This window comes from Onychostoma macrolepis, chromosome 07 (assembly GCF_012432095.1).
Source record: "Onychostoma macrolepis isolate SWU-2019 chromosome 07, ASM1243209v1, whole genome shotgun sequence".
NCBI classification, from domain to species: Eukaryota; Metazoa; Chordata; class Actinopteri; order Cypriniformes; family Cyprinidae; genus Onychostoma; species Onychostoma macrolepis.
Window position 1 is genome coordinate 14730406 of NC_081161.1, and position 17760 is coordinate 14748165.

The 17760-nt window shown below is 39.0% G+C and overlaps 2 long non-coding RNA genes across 3 annotated transcripts; both read right to left on the reverse strand.

Moving 5' to 3' along the window:
• Positions 1 to 8482: 8482 nt before the first annotated feature.
• LOC131544376 (uncharacterized) lies at positions 8483 to 10289 on the reverse strand. 2 transcript variants are annotated; one of them, XR_009272119.1, is made up of 4 exons: positions 9948 to 10289; positions 9086 to 9126; positions 8878 to 8990; positions 8483 to 8659 (listed from the first exon to the last, which is right to left on the reverse strand). It is a non-coding gene; the product is annotated as an uncharacterized LOC131544376 (long non-coding RNA). The 2 variants fall into 2 exon arrangements; XR_009272120.1 differs by lacking the exon at positions 9948 to 10289 and having other exon boundaries at positions 9086 to 9720.
• Positions 10290 to 14305: 4016 nt separating this feature from the next.
• Positions 14306 to 16391, reverse strand: LOC131544984 (uncharacterized). Its single transcript, XR_009272291.1, has 3 exons — positions 16276 to 16391; positions 14619 to 14719; positions 14306 to 14531 (listed from the first exon to the last, which is right to left on the reverse strand). It is a non-coding gene; the product is annotated as an uncharacterized LOC131544984 (long non-coding RNA).
• Between the last annotated feature and the right edge of the window lie 1369 nt (positions 16392 to 17760).

Below are 17760 nucleotides of genomic sequence, written 5' to 3' on the forward strand. Positions count from 1 at the left end.
TTTGTGAGCGGACACCGCAGCCTCGGGAGGAACGTGAGCGGACACCGCCGCCTCAGGAGCCTTGTGTGCGGACACCGCCGTTTCGTGAAGATCGTGAGCGGCCACCGCCACTTCGAGAACCTCGTGAGCGGCCTCTGCCGCCTCGGGAGGACCGTGAGCGGGCACCGCCGCCTCGGGAGGAATGTGAGCGGGTACCGCAGCCTCGGGAGGAACGTGAACGGACACCGCCGCCTCGAGAGCCTTGTGTGCGGACACCGCCGCCTCGGGAGGAACGTGAGCGGACACTGCCGCCTCGGGAGGAACGTGAGCGGACACCGCCGCCTCGGGAGGAACGTGAGCGGACACCGCCGCTTCGGAAAGGCCTGGAACGAGCCCCGCCCCCTCGGAGGAAACCTCAGCGGACTCTGCCGACTCGGGAGCTTTGTGAGCGGGAGCCGCCGCTTCGGGAAACATCCGACATTAAACAACAAAACAGCACAGGACTGCAGACACCAGGAGACTATATGGGGAGCCAAACGAGGAGGACACAGGTGAAGTAACTGAAACAATAATGAGATAACAAGGAGGGCGGGGTCAGACAATAGACAGGAGAGCACATGGCACCAACAACAAACAACAAGCCATGTGCTAACACACACAGTGACATCTGGTGGCTAACCAGGGCACACCAGCAGGGCCGTGACAGAGAATAAAGTCGAAATGTTTCGAGATTAAAGTCGAAATGTTTAGAGAATAAAGATTATAGTTTGTAATATTTTGAGATCGGCTATTCTTGCATTTTGCACATGCAAATGGCCCAGATTGGAAGCACCGGGAGATATTCCAAATCTCAGTTTTCAAAATCTGTCAGTTTTATAGCGAAATACAAACAATATGTAGGCTATATTGCAATAATGTGTTTGTTAAGCGGCATGTGAGTCAATCATCTTTCCGATTACAACGACGAGACATTTTCATTATAAATTAGGCTAAACTTTTTTTTTATGCCTTATGATGTTCCTTCAATTTATATCTTGCTATGAACTTGAAATAAAGAGCAAAAACACATTCATAATTTGTATTTCGTTATAAAACAGGCATAATTTGAAAGCTGAGCTGTGTGTAAAAGCAACAAAGCACAAAATTGTTGTGATTACTGGTTGACTGGCACGCTACAAATAATGAATGGAAGACGTTAGTAGTAAGTAGCCGCCAGCAAATGACAAAATGATTAATTGCTTTGACACGGGTGCCCCACACGGGAGGGGCTCTCGCTCGCCACACAGATGTTTCCATGAGAAAGATTCAAAACGGGGCATAATATCTTCAAAACAATACTTGACAGCTCATTCATGTTTTTTTCCACCACCGGATAACATAGCTCTTCCCGGATGACGCCGGAGTTTCACGCTTGACCGATTTCCGCATCCGAAACTTGTTATGAGATCAAAGGGGCACATATGGATATTATTATTATTATTAATAATAATATTATGAGGTCACGAAAGGTCAAAGCAATTAATCATTTTGTCATTTGCTGGCGGCTACTTACTACTGACGTTAAATATTATGTCCTCATTTACAGTATACCATGAATAAAACAGTTTGTGAATAGTCACTTAACGTTTACAGCAGAAAAGACAACAATATAACATATGTTAACAAATTTGAGTCCACTTGTTACATGTCAGTCTGTCCTGGTCCTCGTTTTCCTTGTTTTGGTTTAGTTCCTGCCCTCATTGGTTTATTATCGTTTGATTGTCCCCACCTGAGTTTAATAATGTTATTGTGATGTGATGTTAATTTATGTTCTTCTATTCCGAACTACGTATCGTCAGTAAAAGAGTTTTTGATTTTCACGCCTTCGTCTCCTTGCCCTCCTTGAGCACCACCACACGTAACACCACTTCAACCTTTAGAACGTTTTATTGCTGTTTAATTAAACAGGCTACATGTGAGGAATGAAGGTTTGAGACGTTTTTGCGGAGTAGGTGGAATTTTCACAATAATTTAATGAATTTATTCACATAAATACAGCGATCTGTCACGCCACATTAAAGATCTTGAAAATCACATTATTGTAAGACACATAATTTGTGTTTCCTTATAAAACTGATTTTGAAAGCTGAGACTTTGTTTTATATTAAAAGCACTAAAAGCACAAAGCTTATTGCTATTGTGTGGCACTACAAATAATGAATGCAATGGAAGACATTAAATATTATTTCCAAGCATACTGTCCCCGCGAGTATGACACATAGTATGATTTCTGCTAATAATCCCACATATGTAGTGTATTAAAAAAGGGTTAAATAAGAGTGCTACAGCGCCCCCCAAAATATCGATTGAGTGTGTGAGCTGATGTTATTAAGATAAGCAGTTGTTCCTGTTCAGTCTGTTAATAAATATCATATTCTTGATATTAAGCTGTTCCCGCGAGTCCTTAAAATTGACATCCCAGTAAGATGATGCGGCCGCTCGGACGCAACAATATTCAAATCAATTCCGGTGGCCTGGCAACTTCTCCCGGTGCTCTCAATGCGGGCCATTTGCATGCACAATATAGGCTATACTCTCAAAATATTATAACTTTAATTTCTACGATTTAAATGACCGAAACATTTCGACTTTATTTTCGTAATATTTCTACTTTATTCTCGTAGTTTCGACTTTATTCTCGAAATATTACGACTTTAATCTCGTAATCTTAGATTTAAAAAAAAAAATTAACGAGGCACTAAAAAGCCATTGTAGTTTTGGACAATGGAGGAACCTAAATAATATGACAAATATGAAAAGAAATTACTTTGTGTAATTTACCTTCACAGCACATCTGGCTATTTTTCTATTTTGAGTTTTATTCACAGAGCACTTTATAGGAAATCATATGTTGTTATTCCACTGGCATGGGACTATTTGTTCCTCCAGGGTGCTTTTTTATTGAAATGTGAATTTGACGTCATGATTTCAAGGTGAACTCGGCGCTCACACCTCATGTTTGCGGCTAAATGCAAATTATCATAATTGATGGACAGCTATGGCCATGAAAAGACATCAGCAATCCCGCTGTTGATGTTAATAACGTGTTTTAATGTCGGTAATAATTTCATGTTTCCATGTTCCCTTCCAAAAATTAGCCATTGTTTTAACACGAATAAAACCAAAAGATCATTGTTCTTGTAGCCATGCTAACCGCATGCTAACCCTTGCCTTGCCTTGCCTGTTGTCCTGTGTTTTATTCTAGCCTGTGTTTCCTGGATTAACCCTTTCCGTGCCATTCCGTGTTTCTGTTCAGTTCCTGTATTGTCCTATGTTTTTCACCCTAGTGTTAGCTGCTTTACCGAACGTTTGTTGTTTTCTAGTCTGTGTTCCCAGTATTTACCCCTGTCTCACTGTTCGGACTCTGTTTATTCCCTTGCCTGGATTATAGCCCGTGTACCTGGATTATCTCTCTGCCTTGCCCTTTTGGATACTGTTCGCCCATCGTCGACCTTCGCTTGCCCTAGGATTACTCTTTGTCTTGTCCCTGCCATACCTGTTTGCCATTGTTTTGACCCTGCCTGTATATATGACCATGCCTTTAAATAAAAGTTTGCACTTGGATCCGCACGTCTCACGTCTCGTCAGCCACGTTACAGAACCAGCTGCCCTGGTTCTGTGGTTTAGTTGGCAGAGAAAATAACAATTTTGTATGCCATCAGTTAGCTGGCCAATACTCGATATTAATTAAATAAACTCAGCTTATTGTCTAAAACTACATGTTCACATACATTTATAGTGGTCTGCGCTAATACAGTCTCCCGCGCTGAAGTGCGTTCTATGGGAAGCCAAACAACCCAAAAGTGGGACGAAACAGCGCGGAAAAGAGAGTTTGCGACCGACTCGACAGCGCAGGGAGGACGTTTTTGCTAGCGCCACCGAACTGACAGCGCGGCGCGAACATAAGAAGTTTGTATTTTTCCCTGCACGTTAACATAATGAAGATCAGTATTAAGTTATTACATTTCCCCTTTGCTTATTATCTTTCATATTAAGACAGTAACAGTTGTTTTAGCTACTTTGAAGAACTGCACACATTGCCAATATAAAGGGCCTAATAGCCTATATAATAAGACTTTAATAAATTTACAATACCGTAGTTCTCTTGAGGAGCACACCCAGCTTCTAGTTTATATATTTTTATTTTGTACCTAGTTATTATTGTTGTTGTCGTCAAGTTCTACATTTAGCACAAAATTGCAATTATGTACCATTTTAAATTGGAACTATTATTAAATAGGATAGGTACGTGACCCTGGACCACAAAACTAGTCATAAGGTACTTTTTTTTTTTTGTTGAGATTTATACATCATCTGAAAGCTGAATAAATAAGCTTTCAATTGATGTATGTTTTGTTATGACAATATTTGGCCGAGATACAAATTTGAAAATCTGGAATCTGATGGTGCAAAAAAAAAATATTGAGAAAATCACTTTCATCCAAATGAAGTTCTTAGCAATATATATTACTAATCAAAAATTAATTGATATATTTGGGGATTTACAAAATATCTTCATGGATGATCTTTACTTACAGTAATACTTACTATTTAAACTAAACTGAGCTAGACAATGACATCTCTGAATTCAATAATGAAATGCCTTTAACTGAAAATTGAGTGTTTAATCTTATCATTGTACATTACTGACACTATCCTCCAATTTGATACTGTTAAGTGCTTTGACACAATCTGTATTGTTAAAAGTGTTACAGTGAGGAAAATAAGTATTTGAACACCCTGCTATTTTGCAAGCTCTCCCACTTAGAAATCATGGAGGGGTCTGAAATTGTCATCGTAGGTGCATGTCCACTGTGAGAGACATAATCTAAAAAATAAAATCCAGAAATCACAATGTATGATTTTTTAACTATTTATTTGTATGATACAGCTGCAAATAAGTATTTGAACACCTGTCTATCAGCTAGAATTCTGACCCTCAAAGACCTGTTAGTCTGCCTTTAAAATGTCCACCTCCACTCCATTTATTATCCTAAATTAGATGCACCTGTTTGAGGTCGTTAGCTGCATAAAGACACCTGTCCACCCCATACAATCAGTAAGAATCCAACTACTAACATGGCCAAGACCAAAGAGCTGTCCAAAGACACTAGGGACAAAATTGTACACCTCCACAAGGCTGGAAAGGGCGACGGGGAAATTGCCAAGCAGCTTGGTGAAAAAAGGTCCACTGTTGGAGCAATCATTAGAAAATGGAAGAAGCTAAACATGACTGTCAATCTCCCTCGGACTGGGGCTCCATGCGAGATCTCACCTCGTGTGGTCTCAATGATCCTAAGAAAGGTGAGAAATCAGCCCAGAACTACATGGGAGGAGCTGGTCAATGACCTGAAAAGAGCTGGGACCACCGTTTCCAAGGTTACTGTTGGTAATACACTAAGACGTCATGGTTTGAAATCATGCATGGCACGGAAGGTTCCCCTGCTTAAACCAGCACATGTCCAGGCCCGACTTAAGTTTGCCGATGATCCAGAGGAGTCATGGGAGAAAGTCATGTGGTCAGATGAGACCAAAATAGAACTTTTTGGTCATAATTCCACTAAACGTGTTTGGAGGAAGAAGAATGATGAGTACCATCCCAAGAACACCATCCCTACTGTGAAGCATGGGGGTGGTAGCATCATGCTTTGGGGGTGTTTTTCTGCACATGGGACAGGGCGACTGCACTGTATTAAGGAGAGGATGACCGGGGCCATGTATTGCGAGATTTTGGGGAACAACCTCCTTCCCTCAGTTAGAGCATTGAAGATGGGTTGAGGCTGGGTCTTCTAACATGACAATGACCCGAAGCACACAGCCAGGATAACCAAGGAGTGGCTCTGTAAGAAGCATATCAAGGTTCTGGCGTGGCCTAGCCAGTCTCCAGACCTAAACCCAATAGAGAATCTTTGGAGGGAGCTCAAAGCCAAAAACCTGACTGATCTAGAGAAGATCTGTGTGGAGGAGTGGGCCAAAATCCCTCCTGCAGTGTGTGCAAACCTGGTGAAAAACTACAGGAAACGTTTGACCTCTGTAATTGCAAACAAAGGCTACTGTACCAAATATTAACATTGATTTTCTCAGGTGTTCAAATACTTATTTGCAGCTGTATCATACAAATAAATAGTTAAAAATCATACATTGTGATTTCTGGATTTTTTTAGATTATGTCTCTCACAGTGGACATGCACCTACGATGACAATTTTAGACCCCTCCATGATTTCTAAGTGGGAGAACTTGCAAAATAGCAGGGTGTTCAAATACTTGTTTTCCTCACTGTATATAAATAAAGGTGACTTGACTTGACTTGCAGTAATATCCTAATGATTTTTGGAATAAAAGAAAAAATTGACAATTTTGACCCATACAATCTTGGCTATTGCTGCAAACATACCCGTGCTTTTTGTGGTCCAGGGATTTGTATTTGTATTTTTTATTTTTTTGTCTCTAAAGACCAGGAAACATCCAAGGTAATGTTCTTTAACTTTAACAGTGCAATTTTATATAATGGCTACGTTTGTCAGGCTTTTCTCTACGCTCCATATTAAATAAATAAATAAATAAAATTTAATTAATTAATTTAAAAACAAACTCTTTCAAAATTAGGGACAGTGTATGTAAATTCAATATGATGTATTTTGAATTTTGCACTGCATTGTGTTTTAGGGTTATCAGATAACACATGAAAATTAACCATGATTTTATTACAAGAACCATTTAACCATGTTGGTAACACTTTACAATAAGGTGTCATTTATTAACATTATGTAATGTATTAACTAACATGAACAAACAATGCACAATGCATTTATTACAATATTTATTAATCTTTGTTAATGTTAGTTTATGAAAATACAGTTGTTCATTGTTTATTCATATTAGTTCACAGTGCATTAACTAACGTTAACAAACACAACTTGTGATTTTAATAATGCATTAGTAAATGCTGAAATTAACGTTAACTAAGATTAATAAATGCTGTAGAAGTATTGTTCATTCTTAGTTCATGTTTACTAATGTTGTTAACTAATGTACCTTATTGTAAAGTGTTACCACCATGTTTGTAGTTCAACTGCAGTTAAACAAATGACAATCAATCCGTCAAAATCAATCCATGGTTACTGCACTTTTACTATAGTAAAACCATTGTAAATTTGTAAGGTAAAATTAATGGATGATGTCCTGGCAGAAAAATAACAGTAAATTTTACTCTTTTTTTTTTCAGTATAGCCTAATCATATGCTACAGTTACACAAATATTCTTAAATGTAAAATTTACTTAAAATATGGCTTGATGAATGAAACCATAAAACATGTTTAATTCTAAGAGGACAATGGAACCCAGATAGCAAAATTTGTCTGGCCCACCTCTGGGCCACAACCTTGCTTCACTTCTGGCCCAGTTCTGGCTGGGTCCCCGGCCCAAAACTGGCACACACACTGAAAACAGACTCAAACAATTTCCTCCGGCCCAGATGTGGCCCACATCCTGTAAAATGACTCTTATTTATTGAAGTGGCCCAGATCTGGCCCGCATACTGTAGAGTGACTTCTATTATTTTATGTGGCCCAGGTCTGGCCCAGACACTTTAAGCCAGATCTGGCTGAGACTGCTTGGTCCCCGGGCCGAATGTGGCCCAGAAACTGCTAAATGTAATTCAGCAGTGAAACACAAATACAACCATTTAAAAACATTAAAAAGGCTTTAATTATAAAATTACCAAATACTTTAAATATATATGAACAAATGCACTACAGTATAAACATTCACACTTTTTAAACCACAAAGTAACAAGTAAATTATATTTACTGCATATATATATATATATATATATATATATATATATATATATATATATATATATATATATATATATATATATATATATATATATATATATAAATGAAGAGTTCATTTGCAGAAACAGATAACTTCGTTTTTAACTATTTTAAAAATCATGTTTTTCATTGTGCATTCCAATTAATCTCAATCAAACTGCATTCAGGTTATTTTGATTAGGTAAAGAATAACTAATAAATACTAGCTAACTAACACAATAAAACAAAAACATGACAACAAAAACATGATTTTTAAAAATATTTAAAAACGGAGATATCCGTTTTTGCAAATAAACTCTTCATATATAAAACATTTTGTGTCATAATTCAGTTCAGTTCTTATCAAATGGTGTCAGTGCAGACAAGTCAATAATATTGCTGAATATTAGGTGTCTTCATCTAAGCAAGACAAAATGCAACAGTGACAAGGAACCCAAACCCAAACAAGACCCGGCTCAGTCAGAAACAGTCTCGTCTGGCCAAACGAATGAACGTGATGTGATTATTCCAGGCTGCATCACAAGTCAGATTGTGGATTGATATCATTCAGAATATTTCATCCAACTTCTTCTGCATGAAGTAATATCACGTCAGCAGGTGAAGCTGGTAAAAGGGTCTGCAGAGGGCTTGTCTGGTTCTCGTAGTCTTTGCTGAGGATCTGTGCTGGGGCCATCAATGAGGTCTTCACAGGGATCTGTCATCTAGCTGACATGGTCTCCGCTGACAGTCAGGGATGTGTTGTGGTTGTTCCTGGGTGCAGGTCCACCACCTGGTCTGGATACCGACTGGATCAGCGGATTACTGTAACCCAGGGATAAGGGTGAGACAGTATATAAGCAACTAATATAAGCAATGATGTCATTCTTCTTAAAAATTAACATGTACATTAGATATTATAGGAAGTGTTGCTGCTTACCCTAATTGGTGCAGCATACAAATCCTTTAAGAGATTTGAATTATAGAAATGTGATAGTGTGTCATGTGTATGGAAGGTTAAAGAGATGGTCTTTTAAACTCACAGAGTGTGTCTGCCTCCTGAAGTCCACCCTTTTGATCAGCTGGAGCCACCTCTTCAGTCCCCTTGACCTCCATTTCAGCAGCATTAGCTTGAAGGTTTTTTCCAAATTGCAGCCTTGAAATATGTACAAATATATATTGTAAGGTAATTATTTAATCTTGAGCATTACAGCTTTTTACAATCATTAGGACCAGAGCCAGAATTCACACCTTATATGTTTGATGAATGTTCATGCAGCAGATCAGAATTTCTGTAAAAAAATAAAATAAATAAATGTCAGATTACATATATATAGTGTTCAGATTAAACTTTTAAATTTGTTTGCTCATAATAATCCCCACCACAGTAAAATAAGTATGATTTTAATCACATTACATGGCATATCTATGCTTCAAAAGTTTTCATTCACTCTAAAAACTGAACCTGCTCAAGTGCAGCAGACAGATTAGGCCTCCATTCAGGAACAAATGATGATGCACTTACATTATACAGCTTTCTCTTACGTATCTATAGTGTTTATCTCTGTCAGAGCTGCCCAAACGGCAGTGTTACCACAAAATAAATATTATTATTAAATTCAGATTGCACATATTGAATTATCTTAGCAGGTGTAATGCTACAACAGCGTGCTCAGTTTGATTCACAAACAAATGACTCATTTGAATGGTTAAGTGAATCGAATCAGAGAGTCACTCGTATGATGTTTATGGCGCCTCCAGCGCAGCTCGACTCCTATGATTCAATAGCAATCACTCGTTGAAAAAGACGAATCGAATGAATTCTAGCAAACAAAATAGAATTTAACTCATTAAAACTTAATTACCTTACATTATCGTGCACTGGATACAGCTCATCGGTTTTCATATTAAAAAATTGCATATTGTTTTCCTAAAGAGACCGCCTGACAGTTAGGCCTAACGTTACTCATCAACACTCAATATATCCAGGACTGAACGGTTTTTCTGACGCTATTATCATCGCAAACCTAACAGAAACCATCTAAAAACTATACTCTTCGTGGCATTTAAATATCAAACAACACTAGATTGATCATTAAATAACTTAACTTACCTTTTTGCAGCTTAAGTATTCCTCTTGAGAACTGTGTCCGCCGAAATCTCCTCAGGATTAACCGCCAAATCTCTCTCTCAGCGGCTTATCTTCATTCCAGCAGCGGCCGCCGGAGACAAAACCAGCTCGGGCCGAAGGTAGATACACGCAACTACACCGAGTGTGGACCTGCCGCACGTACAACAGCTTTCAGCCGAGATCGGCCCAGAGAGAAAAAGCCGTCTGTCAGCCAGAAGTGTTTTGTAGAGTCGGCGCGGCTCTGGCCCATTATCTTCTCACCGACGTCGTGACTGAGCCGACAGTGCCGCATTTCAGCCAGAATCGGCCCGAGTGTGCTTGCTATGTGGGAAGTTTCTGCTTTGAACATGTGGCAACTAAATATAGCCTATATGTGCTTCAAAGTAGCTAACACTGAGAGATATTAAGCAAAAGAAAGGTAATAACTTAATACTGATCTTCATTATGTTAACGTGCAGGGAAAAACAGAACTTCTTATGTTCGCGCTGCGCTGTTAACTGATCAGCGCCGCCCTGTCAGTTCTGTGGCGCTAGCAAACACGTCCTCCCTGCGCTGTCGAGTCTGTCGCGCCGCTCTGTCCATTGAGCCGCATCTATGACAGGTCAGCGCGGCGCAAATTCTTTTTCGACCCTCTTTTGGGTTCTTTTTGTAGTGTGTTTTGTGCATTTTTCCTATAGGATTTAACATCCCACCAATAGAATCTATCACATACCAGTATTATAGTTTCCATTAAAACCAATACAATTCCCATTATAACCATTACATTTTCTATTGTGTTTTGGGCAGGGTTCTATTGTTTTTTTCAGGAGGGTGGTTAGCTATAATAAATCAGGCGGCCGTGCCAAACATGTAGGCTAGTAGGTAGTTGTGAGTGTAGGTACGAAGTAAATTAATATTTATGAGACAAACTAATATTTCACCGGTAGGTTGCAGAATTTAAACCTACACAAAAAGAAATCTCTGTCTAGGCTCTGCCTCCCCAGATAGCAAACTGACATCGAATCAACGTAGAATCGATGTTTCTCATGGCGTCGAAACGACGTTGATCTCCGACGTAGATCCGGCATCAGTTTGCTCATCAGGGTAATGTTGATCCGACTTCAGGCGCTCCATTCAAATCTAACGGAAAATCGACGCAATTGGTTTGCTTCACTAACGTTGAAACGATGTTGATTTCAGTTGGTAAACCGACGTTATACAATAAACTTTTTCTGCTTCTTTTAAAAACCTCACATACTTCATAGATAAATTAGCCTGTATTATGTAATGATTTATTAATAATATATTAAACACATCACATTCAGTCATAATTTCTTTATTATTTATACAATACAGTTTATAAACCGTTACAAATGCATGATTAGCACAAACCATATAACATTTGCATTTACAATCAAACACACACAATGAGGTATTAAGTAAATTATAGGCAAATTTAAATAGTGTCAAGTTACAAATAAAAATTAAAAAAAATATATCATGTTATTTTATACCAAATGTGCTTGACTTATTTTCAGTGGGGCACAAAAGTAGATGTAAGGCAGAACATTAAGAGACTGACAGCCTCAGTCACCGTTCACTATCATTGATTCTTTTCTATAAAATAAAATTAATTAATGGTGACTAAGACTATGCCACTCTCTCCTTTTGTGTTCCACAAAATAAAGACATATGGGTGAGAAGGTGATTTATAAAGAATTCTTACCCTTGAAAATAGAAGACAGAGGTACATAGCAGATCTATCAGTTTCCCTTTGCAATTAAAACTTAAGTTCTTTGTAATGATCAGGGATGTGAATTTATCAGGTCAGGTTTGAAAAAGGTGATGAAGACGTAACCCACAATTGTAATATCAGTCATACACAAAGTTCATTTTTAATTGCTTTTTATACCTGTAATATCTCTCCATAATTACAGTTTCTTTAAAGTTGTGCAGCGTTTGGGGATGTAACATGGCTGACGAGACGTGAGACGTGCGGATCCATTAGCAAGCTTTTATTAGGCAGAGACGTGGTCGTACAGGCAGGGTCGATGATCGGCAAACAGTATCCAGTGGGCAAGGCAAAGAGATAATCCAGGGAACACGGGCTAGAATCCAATACGGGGTAAACAGTGTCCAGAGAGCAAGGCAAGGGTTAATCCAGGGAACACGGGTAGAACAAACACGGGGAAACCTATCAGGGGCTTGGTAGAGTTGCTACGGCTAGGGGAGCGGTAAATGCATACAATACTCAGCCACGTGGGAGAGAATGTCCAGGGTTGAAATAGTGTGTGTGATTAGTGTGTGCGTGGGATCAGGTGTGCGTGTGATTGATGCAATGAGTGATTGGTGACAGCTGTGATCAGTGTTGGATGATGGGAATTGGAGTCCATGTGATGTGTGGTGTGCAAGTCCATGTGGTGAGCGGGTGACCTCTAGTGGAGGGTGAATGGAAGTGCAGACTAGAATCATGACAGGGGGGTACTTTTTTAATTAATTTTTTATTATAACTTTTGTATATTTTCATATAAAATGGCAACATTTTATGTAAAATGTACATTTCTAATCTTTATTAATGGAAATAATTTGTCAAATATGCCCTCTGCTATTTAGTGGACGATTTCTGTCACATATAGGTCTATTTTAAACAAAAAAAACGATGTGAAAAAAGTGCTTTAAGTTTTTATCTAAATGTTGAAGCTTCTAAATTTTGCTTTTACTAGTCTATTATCTCAATCATAGCAGTTTAAGAAGTGACTCGCAGAACGTTTTAGCAGATTGACTCCTGTAATTCGGTAAATACGGTTGTCACTATTCCAATTGTGAATGGATTATGCAGAGCGTGCATTATAGTCGATAGCCAGTCAATATTCAGATTATATTTTTTTCTAAGCACATTTTACTAATTCCAAACCACAAATATACACACAGGAGGATTTGAAAGAAGTCAGGTATCTAAAATGAGTCAATACTACTTACTACTTACTACTCACACTTTCAAAAACTCTCTGGATCTACGCAAATCACGCAAATGATCTATTTTAGATTCAAAATTACAATTTTCACTTAAAGGTGATACGTTTGCATCCCTGAATATTCAGTTGTTTATGTCCCTTTTTATATGTGCATACAGTGCATGTCTATTGTGTCTAGAATTATTGTAGCAAAACTGAGCACCTGTGACCGTGGAATTTGTATTTGTAGAGAATATTTCAATACAATCATCAAGAAAATGTTTTAGGAGTTGCAAACTTGTATTTTGTTTCTTTCTCTCTCAAACCAACAAAACCTTCTCAAAATCTTCACTGCAGGTGCATAAATCCTATTCTACAAATCACAAATTACGAAATTCACAGGCTGTTATACCAGATTTATGCTATATTTCATTTTTCCAGAATTTAACTCTGGTATTTGTAGATAAGTTCATGTTGGAATGACCTGCCTATCTCAATTCAAGCAGCTTTAGCTTTGAGTCTTTAGTCATTTTCAAAAAACGTCTAAAGACACATCTTTTTCATCAACACCTGACCAATTAATGCTATCACTTACCTATTCTATTCAGTTCAATTCTATTCAGTTTGATCGAATTTCAAATTCTAATCAAGCGTGCAAGTGGGATCTCACATTCTGATATGTCATGTGAGATCTCACATAAAAGTTCTACTTTAAAGTTGTGGTCAGAATTATTGGCACCCTTAGTTAATATGATCGAAGAAGTCTGTAAAAATAATTCTGTACTGTTTAAAATGTCACAGATCTGCCTGGAAGAGGATGTGTGTCTATATTGTCTATATGCAAGGTGAGGAGGATGGTTTAAGTGGCCAAAGACTCTCCAAAGATCTCTTGTCAGGTGAGCTCCAAACTCACCAAGCATTATAGGAGAGACTCAGAGCTGTTATTGTGGCAAAAGGAGATTGCAAAAAGTACTGAATAAAAGGGTGCCATTAACTGCGGCCAATGTGTATTAGAGGGAAAAAAAATTACTCCTAATGAGCTTCCCCCCACCCACTTTTTGATCTTTTATTAAAAAGGATTGACAATGCAGATTTATTTTCACAGACTTCTTTGTTCATATTTACCAAGGGTGCCAATAGTTCTGACTATGACTGCATATATGCAAATGTGCAAAATATGATTTGAATCTCAGAATTTGAAATGATGTAACTGTTGTGTTGTGTTTGTTAGAGAGAAAGAATAAAAAAACATTTGGAAATGTATATATATATATATATATATATATATATATTTCATGCTCAGTCTTATTTTAAATAGGACAAGCAAGACTTAGATAAGTAATAAACTGTATTTCTAAATCAGTAAATCTGCAAATATTGTCTTAAATAAAGTCTGATGATGCAAATTGTAATTTGTGGTTTATATTATATTATATTATAGCAATATGTAGTTTAAATGCGGCCCGCTTGGCCTCTGAACTTGAGTACCCCTGCCTTAGAACATAATACCAATAATACTATGGTAGTAGTCAGCCATCTATGCAAAAGCAGAGGTCAGTGTGGTGTACTGTAGATACAGCTGTCCAGGCCAACATCTGATGTACTGATGTCTTCAACTGGGAATCCAGAAAACCTGCAATAAAAACAGTACAGTTCAATATCCATCATACATAACCAATATAACAGGACTGCCCAATCCTGTTCCTGGAGATCTACCCACCTGCAGAATTCAGATCTAACCCTCATCCAACACACCCGTCTGTAATTGTCAAACTGCTTTCATTGATGCGCTGTGAGGTAGATTTGTTGACAAGTTCCTCCCTAAAAGTACATTGATAAAACTGTTTTTTCATAGTGGATCATTTAATGAAGTCACTGTATTACTTTTTAAATGATCTCATTAATAACTTCGCTAAATAATATTAGCATTGCTAACAGGCGGGACCTTATGAGAAAGGCATGTAACAGCTTTTTAGGTTAGTTTACAGTCATTTACATTTGCATCATAAATACATACTCAGTCCCAAAGTGCTCCTTAGTAAATGTGGTAAAAAGATTTCCAAACTGATTAACAATTAGTATAAAAAAAATGAATAGAATAGAATAGAGAAAAGGGAGAAACACAGCTAAACCCTCCATCTAAATCTTCTCAAACAAGTCAAAGGAGTATTAGTTCCTGTTCAAAAGTTATAGTACACAGGACAAAGAAATGAGACATACAATCACCTCCTAACATTTTGCATTATTTGGCAGAGCTTTGCTTAATAAATGTGACCTGTGCTGGCAAAATTAGTCACACGAAAATTAATGCACACGAGCTACTTTCGAGTTACAGGCAAAAGAAGTGAAAGATGTTGATTTTGGTCGAATTTGAGTTTTTCACAAAAATGAGTTCATTAAGCCCTCTTCTAGCGATCCCAGTGCTCTAAATAGAATTTAAACATCTAAATATATCTTTATTTGCATGTTTTCTGAAAGGAGTACCTTTTCTCCGCTCGCATCTCGTGCTGACTGTCATCCGACGCGAGCGCATAACGGCACTTCTGACGGTGTGCGATCCCGATAAATATACACACATACACGGAATTACAGTATTTAAGTATTCATGCAAAAATAATCTGTTATGTCTTAAGTGAACGTTTGGGGTAATGTTGGGTAAAAACATCAGATGTGTGACATTATATCCGTGCAGTACAGTAGGTCTAATATATAGGCCGTCTGTCTCAATGCTAATCTAATAATAAAAGAAAAGAGGGAATCACTCGCTGCTTTTGATTGAACTGCTTTTGTAATCAATTCATTCATAATGAACACACTAATGTGATTTTTACATTTGATTATTTGTTTTACTTACTTGAATGCTTTTGTTTAGATGTAAAATGAAAAAAGTAATACATTACTTGTTTCTTTCCTGTATATATATCTTTTTTTTTTTTTTTTTGCATTGTTTCATATTAATAACAACAAAGATAAAATGAAAAAAAGCTATATTGTGATTATTAATCTAGTAATGATTATTAAGAAAAGAATTGGGAGGAAATAATTAATGTTGGTTGCTTTGGAACCTTCAGAAAACTTTAAATCAGTTTTTCTCAAAATGGTGTTTGCTGACTTTATCGATTCAAACGGGTGTAGCGCAGTCATTTTTAGTCAGATTCTAACAACTCATATATAATTTTGAAGGTCTTTTATTGGAGAACGTACTTCAAAACAGTGAAAAAGTGACAATTATTTGAAAATTTGCTCATTTTGCCAGCACAGGTCACAAATGGTGAAATCTCGATACAAGTAATTCAGAGAACAGGTAAACCTTGTTCATTTACATTTATTACCATCACTGTAACAATACAAAGCTGGTTGAAAATCTGCAAACTTACCTTTTAGGGCAATGATTACAATATAAAGATTATTTGGCAGCTTTGTATGTTCATCTAGTTGCCATCATCTGAAGTCTTTGTGAGTGTTGGCATCTTCTGAAGTCTTCACACACGAGGCTGGATCCAAACTGGAACTGGTGTAATCTCTAGTAACCTTGGGATGGACATCCCGAGATATAAACAGGAAAGCAAAAGGAGAAAGATTAGAATAGCTGCTGTTCATATTATTTCAGACAAAATATTATTTATTTAATCAAATATAACTGAATTGCAACGTTATGAGATGTTTTGTGTGAATGTTAAAATGTAATTGATCTGCTGTGATCAAAGTTGAATTTTCAGCATCATTACTCCAGTCTTCCGTGTCACATGATCCTTCAGAAATCATTCTAATATGAATGATTCCGGTGAGCTTCGGACGGACAAAAGATGACCTCTTGTGATTGCCTCTCCTGCGTAGAGCCAATCGAACCCTCTGATGGCCACGAATCGTGCATCTTCTGCCTGGGTCGCGCCCACGCAGAGGCGGCGCTTGGGGGGTCGGACTGCCCCCACTGCGGAGATATGAGTCTCCAGACTCTCAGGCTCCGTGTGGCCATCGGCCAAGGCGATGAACTCGCCCATCTAGCTCTGCCGCGTGCTCTTGCTCTGCAGCCTCTTTTGAGCCAAGGAGTAAGGTACCGCGAGTTACTGATGCGGATCTGTCCTCAGTGCCCATGCGCTCCTCACCCCCCTGCTGCAGGTCCCCTTCCAGTGCGCTTCATGGCCGCTAATCTCCGCCCCTCCCCCAGCGCGCAAGATGTGGTGTCTTTCGGAGCCACGGAGGAGGATGAGGATGATGCCATCTCGGTGGCAGCGTCTGCGAGAGAGGAGTGGTCCAACAGCCCACTGGATTACGCTGCGCCCATCAGTGACGCTGGGGACCTCCATCAGAGTGATGTTGAGCTCCTCCGCATCCTGACCAAGGCAGTTGATGAGCTCGGTCTGGAGTGGGCACCTCCTACCGAGCCGGCCAGAAGCCGTCTGGACGAGTGGTTCCTCCAGTCGGATCGCGGCCAAAAGGACACCCCGCAGAGGCCCGGCCCCTTTTTCCCGGAGGTGCACGACGAGATAGCGAAGTCGTGGAACGCGCCGCTCACTAGTCGAGTGCACAATCCGGGATCCTCCCTTCTGTCGTCTGTGGACGGCGCTGACCGAGCGGGGTATGTTAAACTCCCCCTGTGGAGGAAGCCGTCGCTGCCCACCTCTGTCCTGCAGCCGTGGCAAACTGGAGGGTGCGAAACAACGCGTCTCTCCCATCTAAACCTTGCCGAGCCACCGCAAACTTCGCTGGCAAGGCTTTTTTAGCGGCGGGCCAGGCAGCTTCAACACTGCATGTGATGGCGATACTTCAGGTGTATCAGGCCAAGCTCCTTCAGTCCCTGGATGAAGGTGGCCCGGACCCTGAAGTCTTCAAAGAGCTCAGACGCGCCACAGATCTGGCCC